Source organism: Spermophilus citellus (genome assembly GCF_964194105.1).
Source record: "Spermophilus citellus genome assembly, chromosome: 10".
In the NCBI taxonomy this organism is placed as follows: Eukaryota; Metazoa; Chordata; class Mammalia; order Rodentia; family Sciuridae; genus Spermophilus; species Spermophilus citellus.
The window spans coordinates 80,279,286-80,295,164 of record NC_138197.1 but is presented as its reverse complement, the minus strand read 5'-3'; the positions used below and the strand labels follow the sequence as shown (position 1 = coordinate 80,295,164).

At 34.2% G+C, this 15,879-nt stretch overlaps 1 protein-coding gene across 12 annotated transcripts in view; it reads right to left on the bottom strand.

The window, feature by feature from the left end:
* The window catches only part of SLC16A7 (solute carrier family 16 member 7), a 175,471-nt gene that overhangs the window by 82,068 nt on the left and 77,524 nt on the right, over positions 1 to 15,879 (bottom strand). For all 12 annotated transcript variants that reach the window (XM_081310630.1, XM_081310634.1, XM_081310632.1 and 9 more), the window contains one exon: positions 612 to 742. The gene's annotated coding sequence lies outside the window, so the exon portion shown is untranslated. The remainder of the gene's footprint in view (positions 1 to 611; positions 743 to 15,879) is intronic.

Sequence of the window (15,879 nt, the reverse complement as noted above, 5' to 3'; positions counted from 1 at the left end):
TCTAATGTTCATAGCCTCAAACTGCAGGTTTGTTGTTCAGATCATTAACTATTTGAATTTTATATTATTTGTAATAGAAGTCAATCCATTTTCTCAGACGTTAATACGTTTCAACCTTTTCAAAAGCTTTCTCTCCTTTTTATAAAATAGCATTATTAAATTGAGTCTTTCAATTTTTTTTGTTTTTGTATTACTTTTGTCACAGTTTATCAGTTTACTATCTTAGTCTATAATCTTTTATTCTCTGTTCCCCCCATATTTCCTTGATTTGAATTACAGTTGCATGCTCCGATTGCAAGTCACCACTCATATGCCTCTTCACTTTCTTACCTAGTACCTATTTTGTTTCTTTCACATAACACAACATCTTCTGATCTCTTAACTAACTCATTGGAAAGTGGGGCCAGATCAATTAGCCCTTGGAAAGGTTGTCACCATGATTGTCATCTCTTCCTTATTAGCAACTCTTGAGTTGATGAATACTCTTTGGCCTCATGATTTCTTCCTGTGCACAATTCTGTAATATTTTATACAACTGGTGGCTGTTATGCTTTGTTCCTTTCACTTGTGGGTGCAGCCAAGAAAAAACTGAATTTAAAATATACTTTTACCTGTTGATAGATGACCTCTTGAATAGATTTCTTTGGTTTTTTTGTGGAATCTTTTAGCCTAGTCACTTTGTGCTGAAGTGCAATAGTTGAAGGCAAAGCAAAGAAAGAGAGGTAGACAGGCTCTGCGTTATCTAAAGAAATAGAAAAACAAGTGTTACATGTATAATTGAATTCCACAGCCTCATTGATGCCACTAGCATTAACTAATTCCGATAACTATGACCATCTTTTAATAATTAGTAAAATTTAATATGCTTGTATATGTATGTGTGTACATCTATATATAGAGAGAGAGAAAAAACTGACTCTTTCTGAGAGAAAGAGAGAGGGAGAGAGAGAGAGAGGGGGGGATTGATTTGATGAGAAAATGTGTGCATGAGTGAAAAACTATAAGGTAAAGGAGAATCAGACATATACATATGACACACACATACACACACACACACATATATATATATAAATATTTATACACACATGTATGCATACATGTGTACATGAGTATATTGTATATCTTTCATTATGAAAAAGAAAATTGATTGGCATTAATTGTCATTCAAATAATTCTCTAGACCCATTAAGGTATTGAACAGATTGCTCTAAAATTCGACTAAACAAATACCCAATAACAATGGAAATACAAAGTTTAAAAGAACATTATTAAAAATAGCATTGATAATGTATACATGTGTTAGTAATGAGATAAAATGGGCAGTAAACAAACAAAAATTATTTTATGGAACTTCTGTTTCAGAATTAAAACTTCTTTAATCAGGTGTGGGTGATAGACGAATATGCTGAGTCTATGACACATCAAATATGTTTATTTCAACCTCAATATGATGCTGAATATGTAGACCTTTAGATACTAAGAGGTAATATTGTTTGGGCCAAAATTTCATATGACTGGATTAAAGTTAGGAAGGAGTCAGTTCTTTCAATTAAATAAACAGTCACATGCCTGGCACCCAGAGCCACATGTTCTAAAGTCCTGAATGAAGATAACAGTCACCAGGTGAAGGGAGGTTTATAATAGAGGATGGAGAAAACGTTATCTAAATGCTAAGTTGGTGGAAACTGACAGTAGCGGCTAGAAAAAGATGAGTAAAGGAATTTGAAAGTCACATATAAAATCTTAGAATCTGACAGCAACGGCATTGAAGACAGCTTTGATCATAGCAGCTCCAGTCACACTAGGAACTTGGGAGCCTCTGCAGCTTTTTTAAGGGGGGCACTGTTAATTCAAGAATGCAGCCTCATCCCACCCTCAAGTACCATGCAAATGAGGAAGACCTTTATGTTTTGAACAAATGTGTTTTCTATTCATCTCCTCTGGAGAGAGAACTTCTCTGGGTTCAGGGCAGAGCCTCAAGGGAAAGTGGGAGGCACATCTGAAAACCGGGCCCTCCCCCTTTAGTCTATGTTTGATTACACTCAATTTACACACGATTTTAGGAACCAGAACAAAGAGATCTTGAGAAGTTCAAAGTCTACATGCTCATCATTTCTATGAAATTTCACACTGCCTTAACGAGACCATTTTCTTCCAGAAAGAGCAACCCATACCCTAGGTTCTTTTCAACTAATGGGGCAATGAGCCAGAAGTTCCCTGCTTGGTAGTTACACTTAGGTTAATTTATGTTACATCTCTTCCTCTACATATCCTAAACTATCATGTTCTATTCTAAACACATCGATATCAACTACTCATGCAATGAATATATAGGTCTTTAGTCTTAAAAAGGAAAGGTAGTGTTTTAGAATCTCTGCATCTAACTAAAAATCCAGTAGAATATCAACTTTTTAGCAAATGGAATGACATTTTTTTAATCTGAGAAAATAACTCTTCTAGAGACAGCTTCCTAAAATCCAAGTAGGCATAAGGCTTATTTCCAACTACAAAAGCAATGTGAATTATTATACCTAACAGATGGGATGTAGTAAGTGCTAGTTTTGCTTCTTAGCTGTCCCCCTTATATGCCACGTTTTATGACGAACTTTACTTATCACTGGCTGCAAGAAAAATAATGCTTTAAATCTTTCAATTTTTGTCTAAAATTTTATTGATATTTGATAATTCCACAGATTCAGAGAAACTGCTATTTTGAATCCCATTTCATAGATGAAGGCATAAAGGATCAGAGGGGCAAAGGGATTTTTTCCAAGTGTATTGTTCAGTAGGTAACCAAATTGGTACCATGACTGCTATCTTTTTATTAGGGTCACTCTGGCTGATTCTACTTTAACACACCAACTTGGAGGCTGCTTCTTCTTCACACAATTATACTTCTTCAGTTTCATTACTATGGTGAATTTTCAAATTCAATTATTACATATCCTTTAGCTCTCATGGCCATCAGAATCAATATACTTACTTCTTGGAATTCAAAAACTAGAACTATCCTTAAAAGTAATTTGAAAATTCAACATTTTTTCTAGCTTATTTATATTTATCAGTGCTTTCTATTATCGTTTTGAGTCTAGAGGCTACAATGTATTACTATCATTAACAAAAGAAAGGCTTGAAGGTTAATAAAAAAAAATCTGAGTATTTCAAGTGATTTTCAACAACTTATATGATAGAACACATACTAATGCCCAAGAACTTTTTCTTGTCTTCTGTAATTAATATGGGTTGATAAGTTAAGTTGATTAATTTATGTAAAAGATGCAGGATCCAAAAGTAATAAAACTATTAGCAATGCTAGACTCTAGTTTTACTCAAGACTCATTCAGTTGCACAGAATATTGAAATATTCCTCTGTTAACCTTGTGAATAATCCTTTCTTCAATTTCCCAAACCTAAACAAGCATGCATCAGTTCTTGAAAGCCTTATCAATAACCTACACTGTCCAGAAGTTTATCTTTCAATATACTGCCTAGAAATAATGTACTCAGAAAACTAAGTACCAGATTAAATCAATATGAGCTAGGAGACTATTGACTTCACCATAAATTCATCTGGATGCTCTACATTAAAGCACATGTCTTCTTTCACATCTGACCTAAACAGTGTCCCATGTTTGTACCTGAACAAATTAATATGTTTTTAAAGAATAATAGACTGATCTTTTTACTTTCTTTTCTTACACAAAAGAATCTAGCAATGTCAAACTAATGTATGGTGTTTAAGTTTAGGAGACAACTTGCCCAATTTTATAACAGGAATTAAATTGAACCAAATCTTTTCTTTTCTAACTTGTAATTGAATTAAAATTGGAATCTAGTCCTGGGAGACTATTTTATTGTTCAAAGTAAACCATCTTTTCAATCTGTTGGACTGATTTTCTTTGACATCCAGGCAAGAAAGATATCCATTGAGCATGGTCCACACAATGTCGTTAATACAAAACCTATTTTTAGATGTAAATTACTGCTGTAGTTAAAATGATTCTGAGAATTCTAATTGATAATAAGGATCATGCTCACTAACATTATTTTAGAATTGGCCAATTGGGAAAAATAATGTGAACCAGTATGTGATTATCTATGAGGAATTGGAGCTGAAACTTTCATAAAAACAATTCCCATATTTTCTAATATTTTAATTTTAGAACTGTGTAAAAACAAGTAGAGCAAGCTGAATGGTGACCATGTCCATCTCCAAATACTCAAACCTATAATCTTACTTTATATGGTAAAAAAATATGATTAAGTTAAGGATTTTGACAGAGAAACTTATTGAGTTTTCCAGGTGGGCACTAAATTCAAACACATGTACTCTTACAACTGAGAAAAGCAGAGTGAGTTGAGAGTGACAGACATTAAAGATGACAGGAAAAGATGTGTTGATATGGAGATGGAGGCAGAATAGGAAGAGAGGTGACCACAAGCCCCCAAATACCAAGAACAACTACTGACATCAGGTGTTAAAGAGGAGCAGTCTCCCACAAAGACTCCTTAAGAAGTTTCGTCCTGCACCTGGATCTTCAGAAATTTCAGAATAAATTTTTATTAGTCTAAGACACCAAGTTTATAGTAATTTGTTACAAACCACCCTGGGAGACTAGAACAATAGTGGTGGTACATCATTTTTAAAAGTCATGAACAATCAATTGCACTGTAAGGATTTTCTTCCAGGCACAATTGCTTAAGCATACCAAGACATACAGAACCTCCAGAGAAAGTCACCATCAAATGGGGAAATCATTGTACATTCACAACAAAGTACTATTTGACACAAATGTAAAAGGAATGAAGCAGATCTGAACATCCCAAAATGTAGGGCTTTGACATGCTGAGCTGGAGGATCAATATCTTTCTGACCTCCACTCTTCCACCACCGGCTATTTTTTCTCTTGATCCTCTATTTTCCAAAGGCATGAGGAAAACTTTGTTTTGACATTCTCTTATTGGCCTTGAAACTGGACTTGCCGAAGAAAACACAATTACCTTCTTCTTTCTCCCTAGTATCTAATTATCAATGGCAGAAAAGACCACTGAGGAATTTATACCTAGATAGAGTTTTGTCACAAGATGTCTATTTTGGGGGTTCGTTCAAATTTCTAAAAGAATCATTTAAAAGCTAATCTGTCTCCCTAATAAGGGAGACATTCCTCCTTCCTAATAACCATTTACTACCTCTCAAAAAGAATGCAACATTCCCCTACATGTCCCTGTCTATGAGATAGACACCTAAGTGTCCACACCTTACTAATATGGTCAATAATCACACTCCTGGGATTTCCCACTGTTCATGTTAAATAAATTTGTAAGTTTTTTTTCTCCTATTAATCTGTCTGTTGTCAGTTCATTCCAGTAAAACTTTGGAAGGAGTAGAATGAGATTTCTCCTCACTTTTGCAGTGTGTGTGTGTGTGTGTGTGTGTGTGTGTGTGTGTTATAAATACACACACAAGAATATATATATATGTGTGTGTGTGTGTGTGTGTGTGTGTGTATATACTCACAGAAGAATATAAATTATTCAGAACATGCATTAAAAACTACTAATAGCAAGTAGCTTTGGAAAGTTGCTATGTATTATTTGTGCATTTTTGGAATGTTTAAATATTGTAAAATTAATACATCTTATTTTTCTATTAAAAACTTCAGATAAATGCTAAAATACAAAACAATATACACACGTTTTCTAATATGTTAAATTGTTCTTGCAAGTACTTCTATTTATAATACAAGTCAATTTTTCATATTTTTTTCTTAATGCTTTTCTCCTGATAGTAGGTTTACATCATACTTAGAAAAAAAAAAAAAAAAAAAAACAGACCTTGCTTATAGGCATTCGCTACTGGTTGTAATAGACCAGAAAATGCTATCTGAAACCACAAAGATAGAAGACCAGAATATGCTACATCAAGATATGCCTTTTTTGGCATAAGGATTATTTTGAGTATATTTATTTTGAGAAATAGCAGACACAGTGGAAACTCTGAAACTTATCCTGTCATAAGAGAAATTTATATCTACAAAGGTAATCACCATTTGTAAAGGTCGTGTTTCCCTGTACAGAAAGGAGGAGGACTACCTCACCGGAGGCTCTTCAGTGGAGACCACAGGACTTAAGTCTGCATAAGAAGCCTTATCTTTGTTCTCCCTGCTCTTCTGAGCATCATTCCTCATGGTCCTTCCCAGAAGACTTCTTTATTTTGGTAAACAATGGTATTTAAGCCTAAATTCAAAGTCAACTCCTTGAGATTTACTCACTTTCCAAGTGTTACCTGTGTGCATGTGAGCTAGACATTACTCAACTTCTGTTTATTTTTCTCCTGCTATTCTGTCTTTAGTTACAGGGGTTCCAGCTAAGAACTTAGAAAGAAAGGAGAGAAAATTATCATTCCCTCCCTCCCTTACATGGAAGGACTAAATGCTTTGTTCCCCAGCATCACAAGATTTACCTGGAAACTTGTTAGAAAAGCAACTTCTGGGGCATCCCCACCCCTAGACCTACAGTATGAGAAATTCTGGGAGTGAGGCTCATAAATGTTTCACCAGTCTTCCAAGTGATTCTCATCCACACTAATGTTTGAAAATCATGGTCTGGGATCTTGTAACACATCTACCTGCAAATATTTGTTATAATAATTGTAATAAACTATTTGCAGTCCTTAAGTCATCATGATGTTCCATAACCTCATATCATAACTGCTACTACCTCCAATTGAAGTGTCCTTCACTATTCCATGTGACTCACTCCTGTTAAAAATTTGAGGTACAAGTATCACCTCTCTCATGCAAGAAGTATGACTTTGACCACAATCCTAACTCCTGGCACATGCTTTTATTATAACAGACATAACATATTTGCTTGGAGCTCTGATTCTTGAGGTTAAGATCTACAGCTTAGTTTACTTTTTCCCCACAACATAGTAGGTGCATTCATCTGAGAGTTTTAGCTATTGGCTTCTTGGCAGCTTTTGCTTCTCCTGATCAAGCAGGACTTAAGAACACTGTAGATGGTTCCACAATGAGAGTGGATGTAAACAATGTATTTTTGTTCTGTGCCTCCACTATCACCACCACAGTTTTAAAATCCACAAAATTCTTTCAAGAATCAAGTCTTACTCAGAATCCTAGTACCCAAACCAGATTCTGTGGTTTAAGGCCATAGGGTGTCACAGAGCCTGGATCTCCACCTATCAGCTATCCTTGACTCCCTCTGAAATAGTCCCTGAGGTTCTTCTTAAAATGCTTAAAATTCCTTGGATCATAACTGGAAAGTCATTTATAGTATCTCTCTAATGTTTCATATTTAGTGATATTCTCTGGTATACTTAGAAAAAAAGTGAAATTATATTTAAGAGATTTTGAATCCTCTATTTTGTATCTAGTCTTCAAAGATTTTCTGGTGTTTTGAAAGGATTAGATCATTAATGGCCCTAGGGAAGGAGACTTAAAATAAATTCCTGAATATTTCTAGGGAGATTACATAGTCAGAAAATATGTTTCTGGTTTTTCTATTAAAATGCCGGTTTGAAAAAAAGAAATCAAATCATTAAAAAAAAATCCATACCATCTCTTGATCCCAATGGTAAGATTAATAAATATGCTAGGATTTCCTAGAAGTTTCTATAAGATAGACTACTTTTAGTTCTGGAGCAGAATTAAAAGTATCACAGCCTGGTGGGTCAACCTGGCCAGAGGCATGGAGGGACATGATCTTCCATTTCACCAAGATGAGTTTCACTAGTCTATTGATTCCTCCAGTCCCCTGTGAACCATTGCTAGCTTTAGAATCCTGAATATATTTTGTTCTAATTATGACACAGCTCCTTGTCACTCAACATTTTGTCAACTATAGTCTTATGACTCCATGGTCTCTGCCCCCACCCCCTTCGAATGATCATACTTACAGTATATAGGAGGAAACTAAAGATGATCTAAATTCCCACCTCTTTAAAGGAGCTAAAAATACATGGTCGTCCACTTGATAGAATTTTTATATACTCTAAACAATAACTATAAAAATTATATGGCATTTATTATATAATGTTCAGAAAAAATGGTGATATAAACCAGTATCAGAGGAAAATTCTACCTATGTGATAAAATGCATAAAAATAAAATACATAGTCTATGGTGTTTGGGTGAGATTGTAGAAAAAATGTCTCCTTAATTATACTAATTTGGTATATTAGAGTATCATTATACTATTTTAATATTACACATTTACTTTTTTCCCCTAATTTTGGTTTTTATATCTGCCTTGAGAAATAAGTTAGTCTACAGCTGATTCTAATATGGTTATTATAAGGTAAAATAATGAGTTTAGAAACATGGCAACTTATGTTAAGCAGAGGTAAAATATTCAGTAAAACTTGCCTGTGATATCTGAAAGGCAGAAAATGCACACAAGATATTTGGGGCTCTGGGAAAAGAGGTATAGAGACAGTATGTTGGTAGCAGGAGTTGGTTGTAATTAACCACATTTAATAAATTCCTATAAGAAACTATAAATCTATAACATATCCTTTCTGCTTGTGAACAAAGATAAAAGTGGAAAGGAACATGAATTACAGGACTTGTAAGACTGAAAATTACAGTAGCCCCACTTATCATTGGAGAACATATTCCAAGCCTCCCAGTGGAGTACTGAAACCTTGAATAGTATCAAACTCTCTATATACTAGATTTTTCCTATTTACATTTCCTAAGAATACAAAAAAACATTTTTGAATGAATGTAGGCTACAGGAGAATATTCTTAATATTCACGACATGATCTTCTTCCCTTACTTATTGAGAACTTTCACCTTTATATTTAAAGGAAGCAGTTTACAGTTTCTTTCTGGCAAATTCAAGTTAGCAGCATCACTATTCTGAAGCTTTGGAGCTATTGTTCAGCAACAAAATAAGCAATACTTAAACACCAGCACTGCAACAATGTACTTGATAATGCTAGTGGCTATTTAGTGTCTGACAGGAAGCTAGTACCTATGATGCAGACAGGCTGCACAAAGGGATGATTCCTTCCCCACAGTGTGGAACTGAAAGGTGTGAGATTTTATCATCTCACTAAAAAAGTGTGGAATGTAAAATTTACTAATTGTTTGTTTCTAGAATTTTCCTTTTTTATTTTTAATTTTTTTTTTTTTAATTTTGGACCACAGTTGGTTGTGGGTAGTTGAAACAGCAGAAAGCAAAACTGTAGATAACAGAGGGAACTACTGTACCCGTATTTTTTTTTTAATCCTCAGCCTGACAAAAGGATTCTGAAGTTAAGACACTGCCTCAGGCAAAAACTAAATCAAAACCAAGGTCATGGAGCCATAGGAGTGATTTAAAAAAAAAAAAATGAGTGTGGCCTTAGCATCTGTTTAATTTTTCTTAGTTACATGCTTTTTATCAATAGGTTTTGGCAAGTAAAAATCATACATATTTTTACTGAGCAGCATAATGTTTTGGTATATGTACACATTGTGGGACAGCTAAATCAAGCTACTTATCCCATTCATTACTTCACATACTTACTCCTGCCCTTTGGTAAGACCACTTAAAATCTATTCTTTTCTCAAATGTGCAATATATTGCAATCACTATGACGTATAACGAAATTCTTGAACTTATTCTTCTTTTCTAACTAAAATTAGACTTAGTATCTTTAAAAAATATTTTATTATTAATTTTTTTAATTTATATATGACAGCGGAATGCATTACAATTCATATTACACATATAGATCACAAGTTTTCATATCTCTGGTTGTATACAAAGTATATTCACACCAATTTGTGTCTTCACACATGTACGTTGGATAATGATGACCATTACAAAACCAAATGCTGGAATGTTTTCTCTGATATAAGGAGGCTAATTCATAGTGGGGTAGGGAAAGGGAACATGGTAGAAAAAAAATCTTTTATAGAATTAAATGCAGAAACCAGTAAATCCTGTCAGTTTAAAAAATTAGTTGGGAGAGGAAGACAGAAGAAGAGATCAATAGTGTGGACTCATGCAGATCTGATAAACTCAAATTTTCCATAATTGAGTATATGTAGAGAGTCATATATCACAAAGAACGGATGGTATGACTACTCATATTAGCTAGAATCCAATTTTTAAAAATGTTTTCAAGAGGATTATACTACAAAATGTGCTCCCAGCCTAGATAGTAAGAACAGTGACTATTAGAAAAGTAAAATGACCAAAAATGATTAAAATAACTCCAATATGCGATAACTTGATTTATGTAATGCACAAAAATAAAACATTATGAAAATATTTAGTATATATATATATATATATATATATATATATATATATATATATATATCACAATACATGTTAATAAAGTGTCTGAGCCATTTGCACAAGTGACAACTATATTGGATATTAGTTTCCATATTTTATAAAGAAAGAGCAGGATTAAATATTCTCTGAGGTCCCTTTGAGCTCCCATTCTTTGATTCTATGACACTAAAATAATCCACTCCTTTAACTTATTCTTCCTTTATAACTAAAGTAGACTTTCTTTGCACATGAAACATAAATTTCTTTTGAAAAAAATGCTACTGTTATTCAAAAATAAATAATTAACAGATAGATAGTATTTGACAACTTTTTTAAGTTTCTATAAACTATGACTTGAATGACAAAAGCTCTTTTGAAAGAATCACTTGAAGAAATTCCATTAAATAAGCAGACAGAGATTATGCTTAACAAATTTGATACTAAAGTCTCCTAAAGACCAAGTCTTAGTTCCTTAAGAGTTTTCAGAATTGTATTTCATTCCCAAATCACAATTACGTTTCCATAAAAGTTACCATGGGAGTTCCTCAGAGAATCTGGCATATATTGAATAGTTTTCATTTATTAAGATTAAAATATCGAAGAATATTTTGTTGCTATTGAAAAGAATATGTTCCCATAAAACTTATTTCAATGTTGAAAATCAATCCTATGAAGACATTTTTCAAAGACAGAATGAAAATAGCACCATGAATATCATATATTCAAAATGTTCAGAAGAACTAATATTTCAACTCACAAACTGCATACTTTATCTATTTCTTTATATCTTCCCAACTTCTAACCCTAAAATTAAAAAAGAAAAATTACACTACACAACTTCCAAATGAGAATAATGTTAATCACACATTGTTGGATAAAAATACCATGTTCAATAGCATTTAAATAGTCACTAAATATACATTAAAATGCATAAGAGTCGACTATTTACAAACACTCGAAAAGGATGTCAAACATACGAATTTTATAATACCAACATTGGTAGAACTATTAATTAAAAGCATTTTTTTTTTGAAAAGGAGCAACAAACCATGCTAAAGTAGAAGGGGATAAAAGGGAACATTTTTATCACTGCTTCTGATATCCTCAAGATCCTCCATGAAGATCCTCTCTAAGGAACTACCACTCTGAATGAAGCACCATGGAATTCACAACTTCAACATCTGGCATTTAGAACTTGATGTTATTATAATAATCACTAAGCACTGATGATGGAGTTGGTGCTGAGTGAAACAAAACAGACCCAGTTAAATGTAGCTTAGATGAGTGCTATGGGGGGTGCTAAAAATAAATCTATTGATTTGATTTCATCCAATTTATCACTTCTGGAAGATAACCAGAAACACACATCATCCCTAAGTCAGAAAAGAAACAAAACCTTTGTTTTCCTTTTACCTACTCCTTACTGCCCTCATCAAGATTGTGAGTCCACAAAAACACATAATCAAATAAACACAGAGCTCTAGGAATTGATGACAATTTGTACCACACCAAAACAGAAGTGATGTGATCACTGGGAACCTTGACCTTGCAGGGTGCCCATCTTCTCACTTTGCCTTCTCCTAGAGAGCTGTGGGCTGGGATCTTACAGATTTCTTCACAGCTTAGAAGGAATAGATATCAACAATGCCAAGCATCAAATTGATCCCAATTTGATTTCTCTATGCTTTAATTATTTTGTTCTTTAATTTCCATTCCTCTATGCCCTTTGCTCATATATCCTGGTATCCACCCATCATCCCAGACCAGTGATTCACCAGCCTGAGAGAGTTCCATTCTGTTCCAGGCTATTCACTCATGTTTCCTCTGACTTCATTACAGCTTGGATAAACAGCTCTGTTTCTTTTGCTAATGCTTCCTTGGCACCCCTTCATGCTTCACCAGAGAGCACTAAGCTTTTCTGACTTTTTGCTTACTGACTGCGTTCAGTCCAGTCTGACCCGAGTACTGCAGCAGATGAGACAGCAGCACTGGGCTGTCCTTCTTCCTGCCCTCCTTGCTGGAATATCAGTCAAATCTGAGAATAGCAGAAAGGAGATCCCTGTCTTTTGCCTCCATTTCAAAAAAATCTTTCCTTCTTGCTAGAGAAAAGAGCATTCCCCTGCTTTTTAAGTTTTCTTTCATACTAACACATTTATTTAAGATTTTTTAAATGAAGCTGTCTTTGACTTTATAAAGAATGTAGAGGCAATAATTTTGACACTTTTTTTTGTAATATATTGGTCTTTTCTGTTGATTTCCTTTAACCTCTTCTCTCTACCACCATCCACCCCCCAAAAAAGCAGGAAAAATAACCTCTATTAGACCTGCTTTTCCCTTGTGCTGCCTCTATATTTCTTTCATGTTCATTTCAAAACTTCCCACAAAAGCAATATTTCCTTGTAGGATCTACAAGGAAACCTAGAAATTGTGAGATTCTTACAATGGGTATTTCTCTTGCAAATTCTGACTGAATAAATTTGAAGATGACCTGTGACTTCCTACTCACCAAAGCCATTGGTTCTCACCTCATTAAAATTGTCTACAGTATTTAACTCTACCTTTTACTTGAAAATTTGCAGTCTTTGGCTTCTGTCCTACTACATCATTATTTCTCCCAGAGAAATTTTTCTTCATCAGGGCCAACATATATGGGTCCTCAAAAAGTTTATATTTTGACTGTTTCTCTTTTCTCTTTACATACTCTCTGCCATATCCCCTACCTCTGTAGATTTGGCTACCATTTTTACTTGTGCTGCATTCAAATTCTTGCTCACCTGAAGTAATCCTTTTCCTAAGTTATAAATCTTCTTTTGTTACTGTTTTCTAGACATTATCAAATGGACACCTCATTTTAAATGGACACCTAAATCTCATTCATCTGTTAATTAGAATAACAAATCCTAAAACATCACAGTCCTTTCTTCTTCTTTATGTCATTCCTCTTTCAAAGTTGGTGAATGCATCTTTCTTTCCATTTCACTTGAGACCATCATGATTCATAATTTTTCACACAACTGCAATAGTCCCCTAAGAAACACTCTCACTTTCCATTTTTGATCCTTGCTTCCTATATCCTCACACATCTGGCCTCCAATGTATGACAGCAGGATTAATCCCCCAAAAGTACTTCTCAGAAAGGGTCATTTTAATACTCAGAAATCTTCAATGGCACACTAGGGTCTTAAATTATATTCTAATTCTAACGATTTTTAACAATTCCTTACATTTTATTTAAATCATGTAGTGTAGCATTGTATCGGGAAACACCTATCCCAAGGAATGAAGGATTGCACATGGAAATGACCAGGTAGATTTGAGAATGGTACATTTATTTCACAGTTTATCAGCATCTTCAATATATTAATATTCATTGCAATTCATTTTAGCTGTAGAATACAGAGCCTCTAGACTTTAGTACAGAACATTTTTTCCTAGAAACCTACTTTCCCTCAATTTACCGAAAACTCCTACATTGTCACATGATGAATCCATGCCCATTCTTCCAAATAAGTAATATAAAATAAAATAATGGGATAATTCTTAATAATTTCTGAGAAAGGAAAATATCACTTCTTTAAACTCTCAGTTAACTATATTATACCATCTATACTTAATTTAAAATTATTTATGTCCCTCTCCCATCCTAGATCTTGAGACCATTTATATATACTTCTTGTAATGCCTACCATAGTAACCTCAGTCCAAGTAAATAATTCATGCTGGGATATGCAAAAATTTACATTTTTAAATAATATTTTACTGCTTCCAAGCCCCCAGGATAATGAAATTCATGTAAATTTAATTACTTAAACTAGAAAGCATATAAAAATAATATCATAGCCCTCACATGTGGTTTGTACTCATGTATCAAACTTGATACATTGCCTATAGCTAATGATAAAATTTAGATCTACTCAATGCTTTCAGTCTAAAAGACTTAATTTATTCCAATAAATGATGTACAGTATTCACAGAATATAAAGTAAAATCAGATGAAGAAATTTGGATATCAAAAAAGTGAGATCCACCGCACACTCAGTGACACAAGCCTGTAATCCCCGTGGCTTGGGAGGCTGAGGCAGGAGGATGGCAAGTACAAAGCCCAGGCTCAGCAAAAGCAAGTTGCTAAGCATCTCAGTGAGACCCTATCTCTAAATAAAATACAAAACAGGGCTGGGGATATGGCTTAGTGGTTGAGTGCCCCTGAATTGAATCTCCAGAACCACCACCCCCCAAGAAAAAAAAAAAAAAAACCCACAAGATCCTTTTTCTGAAGACCAGTCCTATTCTTCTTAAAATTTCTATGATCAGTTTAACCCATTATGTAAAATTCATTACCAAGAACCCTGAAAAATAAATCAGTGTTATATGACATGCAGGAATCTCAGGACTTTAATTGGCTGTAAGGCATACCTCGAAGGGGATGGAAATAATTGGATCTGTGAATCTAATCCTATTCTAAGAGGATTTCCACTGAACTGAGCCACCATGCTTGTGGATCAAAGAAAAAATGTACAGAATGTAACTGGCTCCATCTATGTCATAGAGTCCCCCTTAAAGTAGCCAGTGACAGCAATCCTCACCCAAATATGAGTGATTAAGAAATAGCTTAGATTGAATTACTTTTTGAAATACTAAGTTCCATCACGTATGAACTTGAAAGGTGGTGCGAAAGACCACTCTTCATCCCTCTTCATTCCTCAGTGTGCTTACACCTGACCAAATTCTATGTACTCATGTGAACAGGGACATAATTAAAGAAGATGATCTGCTTAGGAAAAATATTATCAACATATTTCTACAAATTTTGAAGCAGCTCATTAAAAGCTAGTTTCCAATGTGCTATGGAGGAAGCCCCTAATATCAAAGAACAGATTTATAGAGAAGGTTATTCTTTAAAGAGGTAAAACTAAGGATCCATACTGTAGACTTCTAGAATTAGTTAACTAAAGGTTATTATAATGTTGATGTGCAAGAATTGGCAATCTTTTTTATTTGTTTGTTGTTTGTTTTTGTTCTGTGGCTATAGGGAGGGAGAGAAGCGCATAAAGGTCCAGGAGAGAGTAAAGCAATGAAATACAGTAAGCTTGATGGCATGGTACCCATGTTTGTCCAGCCTGCAGGACAAGAGGTTAGAGAGGTCAGAGCATTTAAGGACAGAAGCTAAACAAGCTGTTTTCATTAAAACTGTGAGATTCTGAACAATATGTTATTACAGATGACAAAGCACAGCATGGATTTGGACAAGTGGCATTTTTGTCATCTCTGTCTACACCTCAGCTTGGGTCTTTGGGACTAAAACACAGGCCCTTTATGCAGACAGCGTTCTTTATTGTTACTGTTGTTTTATTCACTAAGGGCATTAGCAATGGCAGGAAAGCAGTAATGAAAATACTCACTTGATGTTTCAGGTCATTTGAAGCTGACTTTATAGAGAAATCAAGGTATAGGCTCGGGCTGTAGCTCATTGGTAGAGCGCCCGCCTCGCACGTGTGAGGCACTGGGATCAATCCTCAGCACCATATAAAAATAAATAAAGATATTGTGTCCAACTACAATTAAAAAAATTTTAAAAAAGAGAGATA